This window comes from Podarcis erhardii (assembly GCF_964252035.2).
Source record: "Podarcis erhardii genome assembly, chromosome: 3".
Taxonomy (NCBI): Eukaryota; Metazoa; Chordata; class Lepidosauria; order Squamata; family Lacertidae; genus Podarcis; species Podarcis erhardii.
In genome coordinates, this window is record NC_138507.1 from 96,493,678 (window position 1) to 96,510,929 (window position 17,252).

General features: G+C 41.7%; 1 long non-coding RNA gene across 4 annotated transcripts in view; it reads right to left on the reverse strand.

The window, feature by feature from the left end:
* LOC309338055 overlaps positions 1 to 17,252 on the reverse strand; it is a 46,240-nt gene that overhangs the window by 20,866 nt on the left and 8,122 nt on the right. Inside the window, exon 1 of one of the 4 annotated variants that reach the window (XR_014154644.1) lies at positions 10,142 to 10,261. The exons of the other annotated variants lie outside the window; for them this stretch is intronic. This is a non-coding gene — a long non-coding RNA (uncharacterized lncRNA). Of the gene's footprint in view, positions 1 to 10,141; positions 10,262 to 17,252 lie in introns of those variants that run through there. 4 annotated transcript variants of the gene reach the window in all.

Sequence of the window (17,252 nt, forward strand, 5' to 3'; positions counted from 1 at the left end):
CGAGGGAGATAGAGAAAGATACAGGAAATTGAATGCAGATTTCCAAAAAATAGCAAGGAGAGATAAGAAGGCCTTCTTAAATGAGCAATGCAAAGAAATAGAGGAAAACAACAGAATGGGAAGAACCAGAGATCTGTTCAAGAAAATTGGAGATATGAAAGGAACATTTCGTTCAAAGATTACCATAATAAAGGACAAAAGTGGTAGGGACCTAACAGAAGCAGAAGACATCAAGAAGAGGTGGCAAGAATACACAGAGGAATTATACCAGAAAGATATGGATGTCTCATACACCCCAGGTAGTGGGGTTGCTGACCTTGAGCCAGACATCCTGGAGAGTGAAGTCAAATGGGCCTTAGAAAGCACTGCAAATAACAAGGCCAGTGGAAGTGATGGTATTCCAGCTGAACTATTTAAAATTTTAAAAGATGATGCTGTTAAGGTGCTACACTCAATATGCCAGCAAGTTTGGAAAACTCAGCAGTGGCCAGAGGATTGGAGAAGATCAGTCTACATCCCAATCCCAAAGAAGGGCAGTGCCAAAGAATGCTCCAACTACCGCACAATTTCACTCATTTCACATGCTAGCAAGGTTATGCTTAAAATTCTACAAGGAAGGCTCAAGCAGTATGTGGACCGAGAACTCCCAGAAGTGCAAGCTGGATTTAGAAGAGGCAGAGGAACCAGAGACCAAATTGCAAACACGCGCTGGATTATGGAGAAAGCTAGAGAGTTCCAGAAAGACATCTACTTCTGCTTCATTGACTATGCAAAAGCCTTTGACTGTGTCGACCACAGCAAACTATGGCAAGCTCTTAAAGAAATGAGAGTGCCTGATCACCTCATCTGTCTCCTGAGAAATCTCTATGTGGGACAAGAAGCTACAGTTAGAACTGGATATGGAACAACTGATTGGTTCAAAATTGGGAAAGGTGTACGACAAGGCTGTATATTGTCTCCCTGCTTATTTAACTTATATGCAGAATTCATCATGCGAAAGGCTGGGCTGGATGAATCCGAAGCCGGAATTAAGATTGCCGGAAGAAATATCAACAACCTCAGATATGCAGATGACACAACATTGATGGCAGAAAGTGAGGAGGAATTAAAGAACCTTTTATTGAGGGTGAAAGAGGAGAGCGCAAAATATGGTCTGAAGCTCAACATCAAAAAAACGAAGATCATGGCCACTGGGCCCATCACCTCCTGGCAAATAGAAGGAGAAGAAATGGAGGCAGTGAGAGATTTTACTTTCTTGGGCTCCATGATCACTGCAGATGGTGACAGCAGCCACGAAATTAAGAGACGCCTGCTTCTTGGGAGGAAATCAATGACAAACCTAGACAGCATCTTAAAAAGTAGAGACATCACCTTGCCAACAAAGGTCCGTATAGTAAAAGCTATGGTTTTCCCAGTAGTGATGTCTGGAAGTGAGAGCTGGACCATAAAGAAGGCAGATCGCCGAAGAATTGATGCTTTTGAATTATGGTGCTGGAGGAGACTCTTGAGAGTCCCATGGACTGCAAGAAGAACAAACCGATCCATTCTTAAGGAAATCAGCCCTGAGTGCTCACTGGAAGGACAGATCGTGAAGCTGAGGCTCCAATACTTTGGCCACCTCATGAGAAGAGAAGACTCCCTGGAAAAGACCCTGATGTTGGGAAAGATGGAGGGCACAAGGAGAAGGGGACAACAGAGGACAAGATGGTTGGATAGTGTCTTCGAAGCTACAAACATGAGTCTGACCAAACTGTGGGAGGCAGTGGAAGACAGAAGTGCCTGGCGTGCTCTGGTCCATGGGGTCATGAAGAGTCGGACACGACTAAACGACTAAACAACAACAACAAACAACAACAGCCTCTCTATTTCGGTCCTACGGCATACTCTTTAAATTTCACCTGAACGGCAAAAATAGGAATCCTGTTGCTATTTGCCCACTTTTCCCCTTTATTTTATTTGTGCTTTGCTTTCATGTGCGCTGTGAACTGAGACGTCTTAGACACGAGCAGTGTTTATCCTTTTATTAGGCTTTACAGCCGTTCTTCCACAAGACTCAAATACCCATCCTTCAGTTTTCTTAAAATCAGTTAATATACAGAAAGCAAGAAGCATCCAATTGGTTACGTGTGGCATCTTATTATTAAGCAAGGCTGGAGGGGGGGAGGGGGGAGGAGAGAGAAAGGAATTTTAAAATATAATCCTCCTTTCCCAGGAGCATTTGTCTTGTTCTCTGTGAAGTTAAAGGTCTGAAATAATGTGCCCATCAGGAGCTCAATGTTGCATGCCCATGCCAGTTGGTCCAAGGGCTTGTTATGATGGTAATGACCTGCTGCAACGTGAGCTTTGATGGCAACAATGCAATTGCTACCAGCTCACCCGCTGGGAGAAATATTTTATTATTGTCAAATGCCCTCCACAGAGATTTGTTTTGCCTGTTCCTGTTTAAATTAAATCTGGAAAAGGACTGCATTATCATTTCTCTGGAGCATCACTGAAATAAACAGCGAGTTTTTCAAATTTAGGATTCCTGGCCAGTTTTTAAATATTCTTTATTAGCAGAGAAATTACAGTAGGTGAAAGCAGAGCTGCAGGAATGCGATGGCACCGCGCGAATGCGAGCGCTGCCTGGAAGGACACGGACTCCCTCTGATTTTGCAGATGAGAGTCAAATTAATAATTAATTGGGCCATAAAAATGGGAGGCCTTTGAGATGCACAGAAAGGACAGCACTTTGCTGTGGCTTTCAGAGGAAATTAGGTCATAAACCAACAACATCGCCGCTTTTGAGTAGGCACTGTTACAAAAAAAGCAGGATATAAATTTATTTATTTGTTGTGCCGAATTTGTATTTATTAATTTGTGGCGTAACTAGAGTTCTTTGACTAATGAACCATTAAAAAGAATTTAAAAGAAATCCAGTAAAGCAGCAGTCACAACGCAACACTGAGAGCAGCCTGCAAAGCGCTAAGAACAGTGCAAAAGTCTTATAAAGCATGACATGCAAAGCAGAATGAATATCATTTCAGTCCAACAGCCACAAACACATCCTCACAATAGCTACAAAAACACCCTCATAGAGATGGAACAACATTCTAAGCCACCATAAAATGGAGATCACAGTATTTAGATACATGATTTAAAATGTTAAAAGGCTTAGACTTTTTATTTTTTTTTAAGTATTTACCTGTAGCTGAAAATACATTAAAACAGGAGCTAGGTGAGCCTTTCTGGGGTAAGTGTTTCACAACCAAGGGTCCACCACTGAAAAGGCCCTCACCCTCATAGATACCATTTATTACTGAGGCACTCAGAGAAGGACCTACATGCATATGGGAAGAGGAGATCTTTCAGATACTGAGGTCCCATGATGTGCAGGGCTTTACAAGTCAAAGCTGACACTTCAAATTATGCTTGGAAAACAGACCAATTCATCAACAATCATCTCAGGTCTAAAAGATCCACGTTGTCTCTCCATATTGTATAATGATATTACAACATAGGGAAAATACCCTGTTGCTCTATTTTGACTCTACCACTAGGTTCATACAAATACAAAAGCAATATACTTAAACATGCAAAATGAATATGGGCAGCAAGTACCTGCTGTACACTTAGTTCCTCAGCTAATGGGTAAGTGCACAAGGACCTCTGTTTGAAAATCAGCTGGAAACCCAGCTAGTTAGAAGGGAGAAATGGGGACTGCAATGCACTCCCTGCACTTGCTAAAGACCAACTGAAAACAAGAGAGCATTGTGGTGCTTTAAAGACCAACATGAGTATTATCACCATGTGCCAAGCAGAGGGAGTTCTGGAGGGTAGCCACACAAGAATGGGCTTTTTCAAGCCAGCCCATCCCACCAGTGGATTGTTGTCCCTGAAGAAACATGCCTGGCACTTTCATCATTGGTTTTCAGGCACCACACTAAGGCCCTGTTATTCACTCAGACCTTTGGTAACGTCAGTATACACATTTAAGCACCAGGTAAAAACGTTTCTCTTCAACCAGGCCTTGGGCTGATTGACATCCAATGGCCTTTCAAATGTACATGGTGCATGTACACCATTATAATAATAATAATAATCTTTTAGTGGAGTGGTTAAGACAAGTCCTTATTTATCTATATCTTATCTGGCTGAGTTGCTTTGATACTTTTTCTTTTGTATACAGTGAATAACAAATGTAATAAATACAGTTGTGCCTTGGAAGTCGAGCGGAATCTGTTCCAGAAGTCCGTTTGACTTCCAAAACGTTCAGAAACCAAAGCGTGGCTTCTGATCGGCTGCAGGAAGCTTCTGCAGCCAATCGGAAGCTGTGGAAGCCCCATCGGACATTTGGGTTCCAAAGAACATTCGCAAGCCAGAACACTCACTTCCGGGTTTGTGGTGTTCAGGAGCCAAAACGTTTGACTGGCAAGGCATTCGGGATCCAAGATACGACTGTACTACTACTAAACATTATGCTATAAGTGTGCTTCATCAGATACAATAAAAAAACAAGTACTTGAGAGGTCCACAAGGGTGGGACCAATGCCTTCTCTTTCACCAGAGCCTCGGTCCTCATGCAAAGGGATGCTGCTGTCCAATCAGCACTCCTCCCATGCACCATGTACTTATCTCCAAAGCCACTGTGTGACACCTACAGGAAACAGTATGGCGTATCCTTGCCCTTCAGCCCCCAAAAATATTGACAGCACTTAAGAACCTATTGTACACGCTTGGTAACTTCTGCTGGGCCCTTCTTGGACAAAACATGGACTCTGAAGTTGAATCATGGATCTTTTTGGTTTGGCACATTCTATTTCCCCATTGCATCTGGCCTGACGGCTTTAGCTCCTTACTGGGCCTCCATCACTCACCTGATCTCACAAGTATGTCATGTCCTTTGGGACCCTCCCACCATAGGCCAGCTCCTTCTGTTCCTACTTGATTCCATGCCCTGTGGGATCTCATACCATTGTCTTACTGTGTAGTAATGTGGTACCTCAGGTTACAAACACTTCAGGTTACAGACTCCGCTAACCTGGAAGTAGTACCTCAGGTTAAGAGCTGTACCTCAGGAGGAGAACAGAAATTGCATGCCGGCAGCGTGGCACCCCCATTAGCTAAAGTGGTACCTCAGGTTAAGAATGGTTTCAGGTTAAGAACAGCCCTGCAGAACGAATTAAGTTTGTAACCAGAGGTACCACTGTATTAGGTGAACCTTCCCTCATTCCTCTCCCACAAACCTAGAAGCATGGACACTCAGAATCAAGGAGGCAGCTTAGAAAGGGAGGGAAACTATCAGCTGTGACTTGCTGTAAATGCACACACAGAAGCAACCTAAGCTTGTCTACTGGAAAGTCTACTAGTCATTTATATACTTTGTATAAAAGCAGTGAAGTCACTCTGCAGTTTTGTTTTGTTTTTAGCACCGTTTGGGAATAATCTATTGGTTTTCCCAATTGTGCTAATGGTGGAAATGAAAGGAGTTAATAGGGAACTATTTTAACAGTAACAGCATTAAACTCACACTCCTAACACTCTCTCCAGTTCACTGTACCATGTGCTCTGCCTAATCTTTTCACAGCTTCACTAGGACTGTGTACAATGTGAGGGACTGTTGGCAAAATGAAGTCAATGGGGAGGAGAAGCAACCTAGAAGCTATAAGCCTTCTACAGATTTACAAAACTGATTATTCCAAGTTTTATATAACGTTAACGACAGTAGTAACTATGTAATGTATAAAGGGAAGTAGACAGTGCTAAATGTGATCTATTGTTGCTATCTTTAAATAGCGAAAAAAGAGAACCTAAGCAGTCTTTTGTATTTCCAGGAAACAGAGTTGATCATGTTTAGAACTGGGTGCCATTTCCTTCTAAAATCATCATTAAATTCAGGATTAGCTGATGTGAAAGTCCAATTGATGCGAGATTTTATCCATACTTAATATTTTGCATACATTTTCATTCCATTTTTGGATTTTTGGGTAGAGTTTTGGGACTTGGATTTTTCTACAGTTTGGAACACTGTTGCTTCTAAAAGGCAACAATCCTAGAAGCATGCAATCATAGAATTGTATGGTTTGGGTTTCAATAATAGATTAAAAAGGAAAGTGTGCTTATACTGGCAATTCACATAGTTATCACAGTGATTTACATCACTATATTTTTTTTCCAACAAAAAAATAGTCTCCTATCCCACACAAGGCTGGCCAGGACCAAAATGAATAGATGCTCCTTTACTAAATGCACCACTAAATGAATTTCTGTGAGGCTCTTATTGTATCTTAAATACAAATGAGTTCTCTCTTATAACCAGGAGATTTAGGGGAAGAAACTCCAAACTCCCAGTGTGAAAAGATTAAGGTCAATCTCCTGTACTTCACGCCACAAAACCTTTTCACAAGAACAAAAGAAGGAACCTAAAAAACACAGCTGTAATATGTTTTTATAACACAAGCAAAAAAGAAGAATTTTCCCTTAAGCAGCAATCAATAGTTGCATGTTTGTGGATTGCTAGTGAAGGGAAATTTACACCTAAGTATAAAAGGTTAAAGAATTGTTGAAAATCTTTATATACGACATATATTGATTCGAAGAATACTAATATAATCATAAAAATGTTTAGAATCAATGTTGATAATTGTTAATAAGCTAATATAGCTGCCCAACAATAAATATAACTTGGGTGGCTTACAAACAAAACTATATTAGAAAATATATAATTAAAATTAACAGGAAGCACTACAGGACAGGCAAAAAAGTTTCCCCTGAAACACAAATGGTATAAGAAGTTTAAAGCCTAGATTTTAAAACATAATTTAAATTATGTTTGAATTACCTGCACCCAAAAGAGCATAGTGAAGGTGCCAAGTGAGCCTCTCTAGGGAGCCTATTCTATAGCCATGGTGCCACTACCAAAAAGGCCCTCTTAGTAAGCACTTGCCTAACTTCACTTGGCCTGGACATCTAGAGCAAGACCTCAAAAGAAGATCTTAGGGTTCAGATAGGCATATGTGGGAGGAGGTAACCTGGTTCCAAACCATTAAAAGCAGCATTTAAAGTGGGCCTGGAAATATGTATGCCTATTTGAGCACGATACACTTGAATAATAAACCAGCAATATGCCTTAAAACAATTCAGCAAATTGAATTAAGATTCTCTATTGACTTTCTCTCTATCTCTCATGCACATTCTTTACACTTTATATCCAACTTTTCATACATCTTTATAGAGTCAGGAAAAATCAGCAGATCTACATTCTTTTTCTTTCTTTCTTTTCTACCAGAGTTGTTTAATTTGAGCAAATTAATTAAATTGAATAAAACTGGGTAAAAATGACATGTTTGATACAGCATTAATTACTCTCTATTATATCATGCCATTGCTGTAAAATCAGCTCCCAGAAGTCCTTTGACATAAAGAGGCTGAAGGCACATGATATGACTGATCTCTTGGGGAGTGAGAGCCCAATACTGCCTAAGTTTGCATGAACCCTGTTACGGCTTTCCAGGTAATAAACACTGTTTTACAGACATCCTGTCTTCAAAACGAAACCATTTCTGTTTTGTTTTTGTATTTCACACATGCCCCTCACCGATGGGTGATGGAAAAGGAGAAAAGTTGGGTTCATTGCACACCTTCCAACAGCTCACAGAGCAAAGTAGGGCCATTGTTGCGGAATTGCAGGATTGAGGCCTGATAACCCAAGTGTGTCCCACAAGTCCAAATGCAAACATACAGTTATAGATGGGATACCAGAATCTGCTAGTGAATATTAGAAACTAATAAACGGTAGTATTTAGATAATATTTGGGATATGAAGAGAAAATACAGTCCACAGGTGGGATTCTTTTTGGGAAATGGCTGGGGGGGGGGTCGTCTACTTGCACGTCAAGCTGCAACATTTTAACTGGACTGCTGAATTCATACCTTGCCAGGGTTACTTATTTTTAAAATGGATAAATGGTGCCCAATAGCTGTTGTTTTGTGGCCTAGCTCCCCCTTCTTATGGTACTTAATCTTCAGAACAGACTGGGAGCCCTTCAATAAGAGACATTTTAAAATACAGAGGCGTTTCCTGACCGCCCTTCATATAGAGGGGTAAAAGGTAAAAGGTAAAGGACCCCTGGACAGTTAAGTCCAGTCAAAGGTGATTATGGGGTGCAGCGCTCATGTCGCTTTTCAGGCCGAGGGAGCCAGGGTTTGTCTGCACACAGCTTTTCAGGTCATGACTAAACCGCTTCTGGCACTATGCGACACTGTGACAAGTGTCAGAGCACACGGAAACACTGTTTACGTACCTTCCTGCCGGAGCATTACCTATTTATTTACTTGCACTCGTGTGCTTTTGAACTGCTAGGTTGGCAGAAGCTGGGACAGAGCAACAGGAGCTCACCCCATCAGACAGACTCGAACTGCCAACCTTCCAATCAGCAAGCCCAAGATGCTCAGTGGTTTAGACCACAGCACCACCCACATCCCTTCACATAGACGACTGTCTTCTGTAAAAGAGGGCACAAGGCTGCCCTACTTAGTGCCCATCCATCCCATCAATTCATTAATGAGGCTCCATGCTTGATTTTTTTCCGGGGGGGGGGGGGCGTTGCTGATACAGATACTCTTTCGCCCTTGTTCCTGAGCTGCATTGTTCTTACTCAGGCTCAGGTGAGAAATGAGAATCCATATTTGCAAAAGGATTTTGTTGCAGCTCTGATGAATGAATTCCACCACAGCTATTCTGAACCAGTCTTCAGCAAACAAAGCAGACTAGGAGAACTAATCTGCACAGATTAATTTTGTTCTCCAGCCCCAGTTTATGGGACAGCAATCTTGCCATGCTTATTGATTATCAGACAAGACTACTAATCCCCTTAAGGTCATTTAGTGTACTTAATTAAAGAGCAGTTAGCAAGCTCCTTCCCCCACCCCAAGTAATAGTGGCTGTTAAAAGTGATTTGTACATTACCAATATGGTGCCTATTAATCTAAAGGTCTACTTGGCATTTATATTTTTCCTAAACACATACACACTCACACAAACATTGGGTAGGTCAAATTAGAGCTGAAAAAGACTATGCATTTAGTTGTTACATTGTCTATAAAGGGCAATTGTGAAGAGTGAAAATAGCTTTAAAGCATAAACATGTCAATTTTACAAAAATATATTGGGCTTGATCTATATTCCCGTAGGCTGATGGAACTGCCTGCTGCAGACAGTTCGTGCTCTGAGCCAGTGGAAATAAAGGGAAGGAGATTGAGCCATAGAGTTAGTCCCTCCCACAAATGAACAACTGTACTCTGTTAACTTTAGATTTTCTCAAATCACAGGATTTGGCATGGTGCCTTCTATTCCATATGCACCTATACATTGTAGAGGAAAATGAAATTGCATAAAACACTACGTATATTTAGCTATAATATATCTTCACTCCACTATCCAACTACATGCTACAGTTATAGTACAGTTACTCAGTTGTTTGGCCCTTACAACCTCTGAGCTCCAGTCCTGTGTCTGGGCAGTTTCACCTGACTGATAACAATGAGAAACAGAGTTGGGTTTCATCAGCATATTGCTGGCACTATGCTTCAAATCACCTGATGACTCCCTCCCAGCAGCTATAAATATAGGGAAGTTTTTCATGTTTGATGTGGTTTTATAATTTGTTGGAAGCTGCTCAGTGACTGGAGCAACCCAGTCAGTTGGGTGGTAACTAACACACACACACAAGCATAAGGGAAAAGATGGAAACTTGCAGGACCTCACAGTTTAATTTCCATGGGGCTAGGCAGAAGTCCCTCACTGTCGTCTTCTGTAACTGGATCTATAAGTAGGAGTCTGAATTACTGTTCGTCTGATTCCCAACCCAAAGAGCCAAACCAGCAAAATACTATGGGCAGTTGTATCAGAAGCTGCTTAGAGAGTCAGAATAACCCACAGACCAACATTCTCCTTTGCCCCTTCTTGGCAGAGGCCATTCATTAAACCAAAAAAGGTCATTTTTGTGCCAAAACTGGACCGAAAGACATTGAAAAAGATTTGGATAACACATCTCTTCCAAGCACTCTTGGAGCTGTCTGACCAGATATTTGCAGCTGGGCAGAATTTGTCACAAACCTACAGATCCAGAGAGGGCTTTTAAAGCAGTGGGTACCATCTCACCTTCAAAGAGGAATTTATCACTCCTGGATCCCACCCAGTTAATCCCCTGCTGTTGGGTGGGGAACTGGATCTGGCTGGTGGTCCAGATCTTTATCTTCCTCATCCTCTGCAGGCCAAGTTTTGCAGGTAGGCCCACCTGTCAGTTAGCTGTCATCACAATGAAACCCTTTTTTGCCCCCATGTTTTAAAATCAAACTGTGCAAGCAAGTGCACAGCCTGCGAAACACCTATGAAAACTGTCTAGAAAACCAGACTATCAAGTAATGGTTGGGTTTTGCAGAGGTAACCGTGGTGTCTGCAAACCTTATCAGGCAGACCCAAGTCTCTGTCCCATACATGACATCAGGTGTAGGGTGGATGGGTGTGACTTTGCCAAAATGTCCTTGTGGACCAAATGGGGAGGCCGAGCAGGCCTGAGGTTCCTTAACCCTGCCCTGGGAATACATGTTAATAGCCATGAAAGACAAGGATCAAGTATACATTTGGCTGGTTGTGCCTTTTCAAGGGCGTTCCCCATATCAGACTACAAAACTAATCCCACTTAACCTGTCTCACTGTATGTGCTTGAGATACCCACACAGTATGTGTAGCAATGGCAATATCAAGTTCAGCATGAATACAAGGGACTGTGCCTTCTAAGCACCTCTTATGTTTGTTACAGCAGCAGGTCTTCTAAGGACCTCATATGTTTGTTACAGCAGGTCTCCAAGGCCTCCTTATCTGGACCAGAATTCAGTAACCCATTCACCACCAGGAATAGCTCTGCTGGACAGCTAGTTAAGGATGCTGTGGTGGCACCACTGTAAACATGATAATGTGCTCTTTCCTGTCTTCAGGCACAGTCAATAAGAGGCTTGCACACCTTTCAGTCAAGCCATCACCTCATCTGCTTCATTGTCTTTGATGAAGCTGACAGGAGCACATTTGTGGCACACCTTCCAGAGGTTGGCATCTGGTTGGCCACTGTGAGAACAGGATGCTGTGCTAGATGGGCCTCTGATCTGATGCAGCAGGGCTATTTTGTTCCTATTCAAGTCAATGGAACTATCCCCTTTGATTAATAGAAGCAGCTTGAGACCTACTTATTATTAACACTGGACAGTGTTGTGCACACACCCATAGTAATTTTAAATATTTAGATACCATTAAAATTGATGGATTCCTCTCCCCCGCCTGCTCCTGGTACCATTTAATTTGGATATTTTCAAGCAGCTTACCAGATAAAACCCTTTTTAATGTTCTATTTATTTATTTTAATACTGTTGCTTGGGATGCCTGTATAATCAGATAAGGATCATTAAATCACTTGTGATTAAATAGGATAATAATATTTGCTCACCCTATTAATATTAGAGCTTATGCTGACTGTATTTTTTTGGTATTTCGAATGAAGTTGTCATAATTTTTTTTCCAATTATATGAAAAGGCCATATTATCTCATTGTGAGGATTATGTCCCTTTACCTCATCTACCATAATGTCTGCACATATTGGACTTCAGATTTCCTCATGTTCTTAGCAGCTGACCTCAGGCATTTCTCTAGTCTCCCATCTGGCATCTGTTATTTATCCTCCATATAGTTTTAACTATGTTTCCACACTCACCCCCACCCCCCACCCAACATTCCTTAAGACACGCTAAGAAGTACCGGTAGCTGTTCATTATCTCCATAGCCAACCATAATCTAAGTCATGTTCTGTTCACTAGCTAATATCTTTCATTGCCCTTTGCTATGAGCAAAGAAGTCTCTCGCTTAGTTTTTCCGGTGATTTGAAGAATGAAGAGTTTCAAGAGTTTACTCGCAGGCTTCATCCACATGGCAGTTCATTCCATTTTCACAACATTTCCCTGTTAATTTCCACATTTTATTTGATCTTCCAGATAACGTAAGAGCCAGTTCCAGAACTATAGTGGAATATTGTGCCAGTTTACCACTCATTTTCATTTTACCTGGAAGCAAATAACATGGAAATGACCACTTAATTTGCACTATATTCCATGATGGTTCCAAAAGTAGCTTTTACATCATGTGAATGCACAAATATAATGCGCAACTTAGCAGATAGAGAAAAGGCATGAGAACATAATATACTGCCATGTGAATGCAGCGCTGGTGCTGGCCCCATGCACCCAGGATTGTCCCAATACAAAGGACTGTGTTATCTGTGTTGTTGTTGTTGTTTAGTCATTTAGTCGTGTCCCCATGGCCACTCTTCGTGACCCCATGGACCAGAGCACGCCAGGCACTCCTGTCTTCCACTGCCTCTCAGAGAAGTTATCTGTGTTACCAAGGCCCAACTAGCCTCCATTAGAAGTTGGGCATTTAGTGTTGGAGCATTCTTCCAGCAGAGATTCAGTGAAGGAGGAGGAAGAGTCTAAGAGCATCTTAATGGCCCACAGGTTTACTGTACCATGATCACTTTTAGCTGTTCTTGCTGCAACAGACATAACACAACAGCACCTCTGGAAGCGTTAGTCAAAGGGATACATTTGAAACATACTTAGCATTATGTTTTTGACTGGATATAAAATCAATGGGACTTAGAGGCAGATGATTAGCATTGGACTCTTTGGGATTCTGCTCAAAAAGACTAGGTTCTATTCACAAATTTCCAAAGTCATAACAACTGGGAGAAGATACACTTGAGTTTAAATTACTTGCCCTAGATCACATTAATATGTTTGCTTCAGAGCTGACAATTCCATTCTTTTTTGTGACTTTCAATAATTACACTGCACAATCTGTTCCTTTATTAGTTCCCCAATGAATAATAATGTGCATTAAAAACTTGGCTGTATGGGGTGCAGCCCCTTACTTTGCATTTCTGCTGCTATAGCGAATACATATACGGACAAAATGCTTGTATGGCACCAACTTAGCAGGAATGTTACTATTATAGTCTCAGCTCATTCATATACAACTATGTGCGAAAGCACTTTACAAAATACGTCCTGCCTGGCTCTTAAAAGTAAACCAAAATTCACAGCAACTAACATTCCATAGCTGGATTCATTTCTTTCTATAAAACATTATCTTTCCCTTGCCTCTCAGATGTTCAGTTTAGACTACCTACCCTCAACATCTCTAAATCAAAAGTGATCTCTTTGTTCAGTGGAGGCTGGCTAAAATCTGAAGGAAAAAGTACCGTGGAATTGTGGTGAATTCAGCAGACCTGTTCTGTTATGACAATTTTAGCTAGCACCTGTAAGAATTTGTCCACGATGAGAAAAAAGTTGTGAAAAATAAAGAGTTTTCTGTAACCAACGAGGTCCACAAAATTGCAGGACCATTTATTCTAGTTGATTTATTCTAAAGGTGCTGCCAGACTGTCACTGTTTTGTGAGAGGGATTCAAAAGCATACTGCAAACTTACTTTTGCACTTTAAAAGTAAGAGGGATTTTGTGAGTGGGATTAAATTGTTTTGCTGCCCTAGCACAACAAATGTACTTCAACAAAGAAACAGACTATTTTTGTGGTTACAAAAGTGATGGGGAAAGGCACTGAAAAGCGTGGGATTATAAACACTCTGCAAGCAAATAAGCATGATGAGTGCTCATTGTCACATATCCATCCCACAAACAAGCCAGAAGGAACGCTCAGTAAAGACCAGATATAGTCTAACCTCTGCATAAGCTTTGTGTAAGCAAATCAGGATGAATGCTCAATCAACAGACAATTTCCCCAACATGCACTTTTCTAAATATAACTCTGGTTGAATACTACCCATCAGGAGACATGCATGTCTTCAAGAGTCAGGGGCCACATGTGAAGTTCAGCCCATGGCATCCCTTGCATCTTTTCACACCACATTGAATTTTCCATCTCTAGGCTCCATGGACATTCATCTTCCAGAGAGTTATGTGACATTGCAGCAGCCCAGACATTGTGCCAAGGTGTGTGTGTGGTAGGGAATTCCTTGCTGTACCTTTCCAGTATTTCTCTCTCCCCCCCCCATCCTCTTTCCTCAGTACTCTTCCTCCTCCAACCATCCCTCTCTGGCTTCACTGCTTACTCAGCTGCTTACACAATGCTGGTGCATCCTCTTCATCTTTGTCACCCATGGCATTTGTGGAAGGAGAGATGCTGAGTCTTGTTTGCCTAGAGGTTGCATTGTCTAATTTGGAAGCCATTCACTTTAATCCCGGGTGGCAGGAGCTGGCTGTGCCTGTTGATGAGATAAGGAACTTCACACATGCTTAGATGCACACCTTTATGTAATGCTTCACATATTCTAGTGAGACATATGACTGAAAATGGATTTGAGTATTTGACTCAGTGTTAACCCCTGCATTTGAACTTCCTTTCAGAGTTTTGAACCACCACCATTTTCTTTGTTCTTTATATCTGTGTCCCCCCTGTGTTTTCATTAACACCCTATTTAATAATCTCTTCACTATTATAATTCTGCATTCAGATGAATTAATATATACAGTTGATCCCTACAGTGCATTGATTTCTTACAGTTATTCCCAACCATGGCTACCCAGAAGTAAATCCTGCTGAATTTGGTGGGGAATACTCTCAGGTAAATGAGCTAGGACTGCAGCCTTAAATGTCAGTTGTGGATTCTTTCTTGGCCACTGAAGAAATACAGCCATTGCAGGCCCCTTGGGTTAGGAAATATCTCTCTGTGTCCAGCGGCATGGATAAGAGATGGTATCTTCTTGTTCCTCCTTCATTTTCACCCCTGAGCATTTTCTACATAAGGCTCTTGAACAGAAAGTGCCTGCTAGTGCTCTTTTCCTCTCAAATATATTCATCTTTTGTAATCAGAACTGAGGAATCTTCATGCTGCCATGTGGAGATCCTGAGGGGACCCCATTGAAACATCATTCATGCCTGAGATTGGAGGACACCAGCAGCAAAATGTAATGAGACAGCAGAAAGTGGCACAAACGAACAAACTCTCAAGGGTATTTGTTTCACATGATACCATGTAGCTGAACTAGTTGTGGCCACAAAACACATGCAAGACACTGAACTCATCTGACAAGCAGAGTACAGCGGTGCTGCTCGTTTGGAGCAAACACATAGATCCCTAAACGGAACTTAAGATGTATTAAAGGGGGCTTGCGACTGATGGTGTGAGAGAGACCAAAGATACTGGCCAATTAATATGTATTATTATTATTATTTTAAAAAGCTTGGTTTCCAGAATTTGCTGCAGCAAGGCTATGGCTTACAATCTCTCTGCACGTCTCTCTGGTGCTCTTTTGTACCCACAAAAAGCAGATTGAAAGCTTTTCCTTCTGCTATTAAACAAAGCACTATTCTGGTACATTCCCTGTGCTTTTGGATTGGTGAAGTACTGTGGGAGGATGAGGAGGTACTGGGTTCCTGAGATCAGAGGAAGATGCCTGTGAAGGTCCTGGGTCTGGTTCTACCACCCTGGCTCAATGGCAAGTTGTTCAGTTGGCTTCTGCCTGTCCATTGCAAGTCACCCAGTTGCACCTTGGCTGCAACAGAGTTCTCTCTCCTTGCTTGAATTATGCTTGTAATAAGCATGCGGTTTTGTGGTTTGTGTTTGGTTGAGGTGTAGCTGTGCTTGAGGCACCATATGGGGAAAGCCATATCCACACATCCTACACCCGATATCAAGCATCTCTTCAAATCAGGCGGATAACTTGCTCAAGGATAGGGCTGCTGATGTCCCTGTGCTGTAACTCCCAAGCTCAAGGGCTTTTGACAGGTAGGTGGGACAACCCACCTTTCAATAATGTTTTTTTTTTAAATTAACCCCCCCCCCAAATAATAAAACTGTTAACAATAATAACTGGGCACAAGTCTAGATATGTAATACAATCTCCCTCCTGTCAATTATGTGACATCATGTTGATGTGATTGACAGGTGGGTTGTTCCACTCACTTGACAATATCTGACCCCCAGAATCCAAAAGGCTCTGCACCTGTGCCCTAGGTCATGGATTGCTTACCTATATAAAGTAGTTCAAGAACGTATAGTTGAACATCAAACCTTTCACTTTTGGAAAACTGATTTTTTTTTTTTAACAACATAGCATTATTTATTTGCTAAAAGTTAGCTGGCCTAAACATAGTGCCTCCTGGGCACTTGACTGCATCAAAGAGCTTGTTACCGTTTTGCACTTCCTGCTCAAGAGAATTGCTGGGCCATGTTCTTGCTGGGCATTTGCCTCTCAGATTTGGCTGTGCAGAGAAATTACAGCTAACTGCACCTGGCAATGATTTTACAGTACTACTATCTCAGGTGCTCTGGCCTCACTAATGTGATCTCTCCAATTATCGGTAGGCTAGGTTGGCAAGTGATCACAGCACCGCAAGCATATCTCCACCTCTAGACTTCAGTTTTCTGAGGAGTTGGAGCTGGATGTGTGGAAATGCTTGCAGCACTGTGTTCACTTGCCAGCCCAGTAAACAGAAGTTGCAGATAACCCCCTTCAACAATGGTTAATGACAGCTTTCTGGTTTGTTTACCTGCTAGAAAGGAGGAAAAGAGGAAGCACGGGTTCACAAAGCCTGTGTATACTCTAGTTTATTAAACCAGTGAAAACCAGGCAACAAGTTTAAACTTGACTTGTGAATCATGGTTTCCCTAAACAATGGTTTGTTGTTACATCTGTGCCTTGGCTTAATCCTAGTTTGTTGTGTTGCGTAACACCCACTGCTCATGTGGTTCTAGTGCATGTTCCCTTTATCAAGATCAAGGGACAGTGCAAGTGGATGGAACACATGCGTAAGGGTTTGATCATATAAATATGGCTGCACCTTATCTTTGTGGTTTGTTGGGACATTCAGCAAGTCAAAGTTAGCCAAAGCATGGTTTTAGCACTATGACCAAACCCAGCCCAGATGAGAGACTGGAGAAAATTCACCAGCTCAGCAACCAGTCAGATTTATCTCTAAGTGGCCTACTTCTCATAATACGACCCAATAATGGAAAGAAATTGGTGAATGGGTTTGTTGTCAGGAGCTTGTTGTTTTGAAGAAACTTTCAGCTCTGCCTCTCTAGTAACAAAGGAAATACTGGTGCTAAAAGATGCTGTGTGATGTATGGCATTTTTAAAGCTGTTAAAAGGCTCTGAACAGGTCTATAAAATATTTGCCTCCTCCTCCTGCTTCTTCAGAAATTT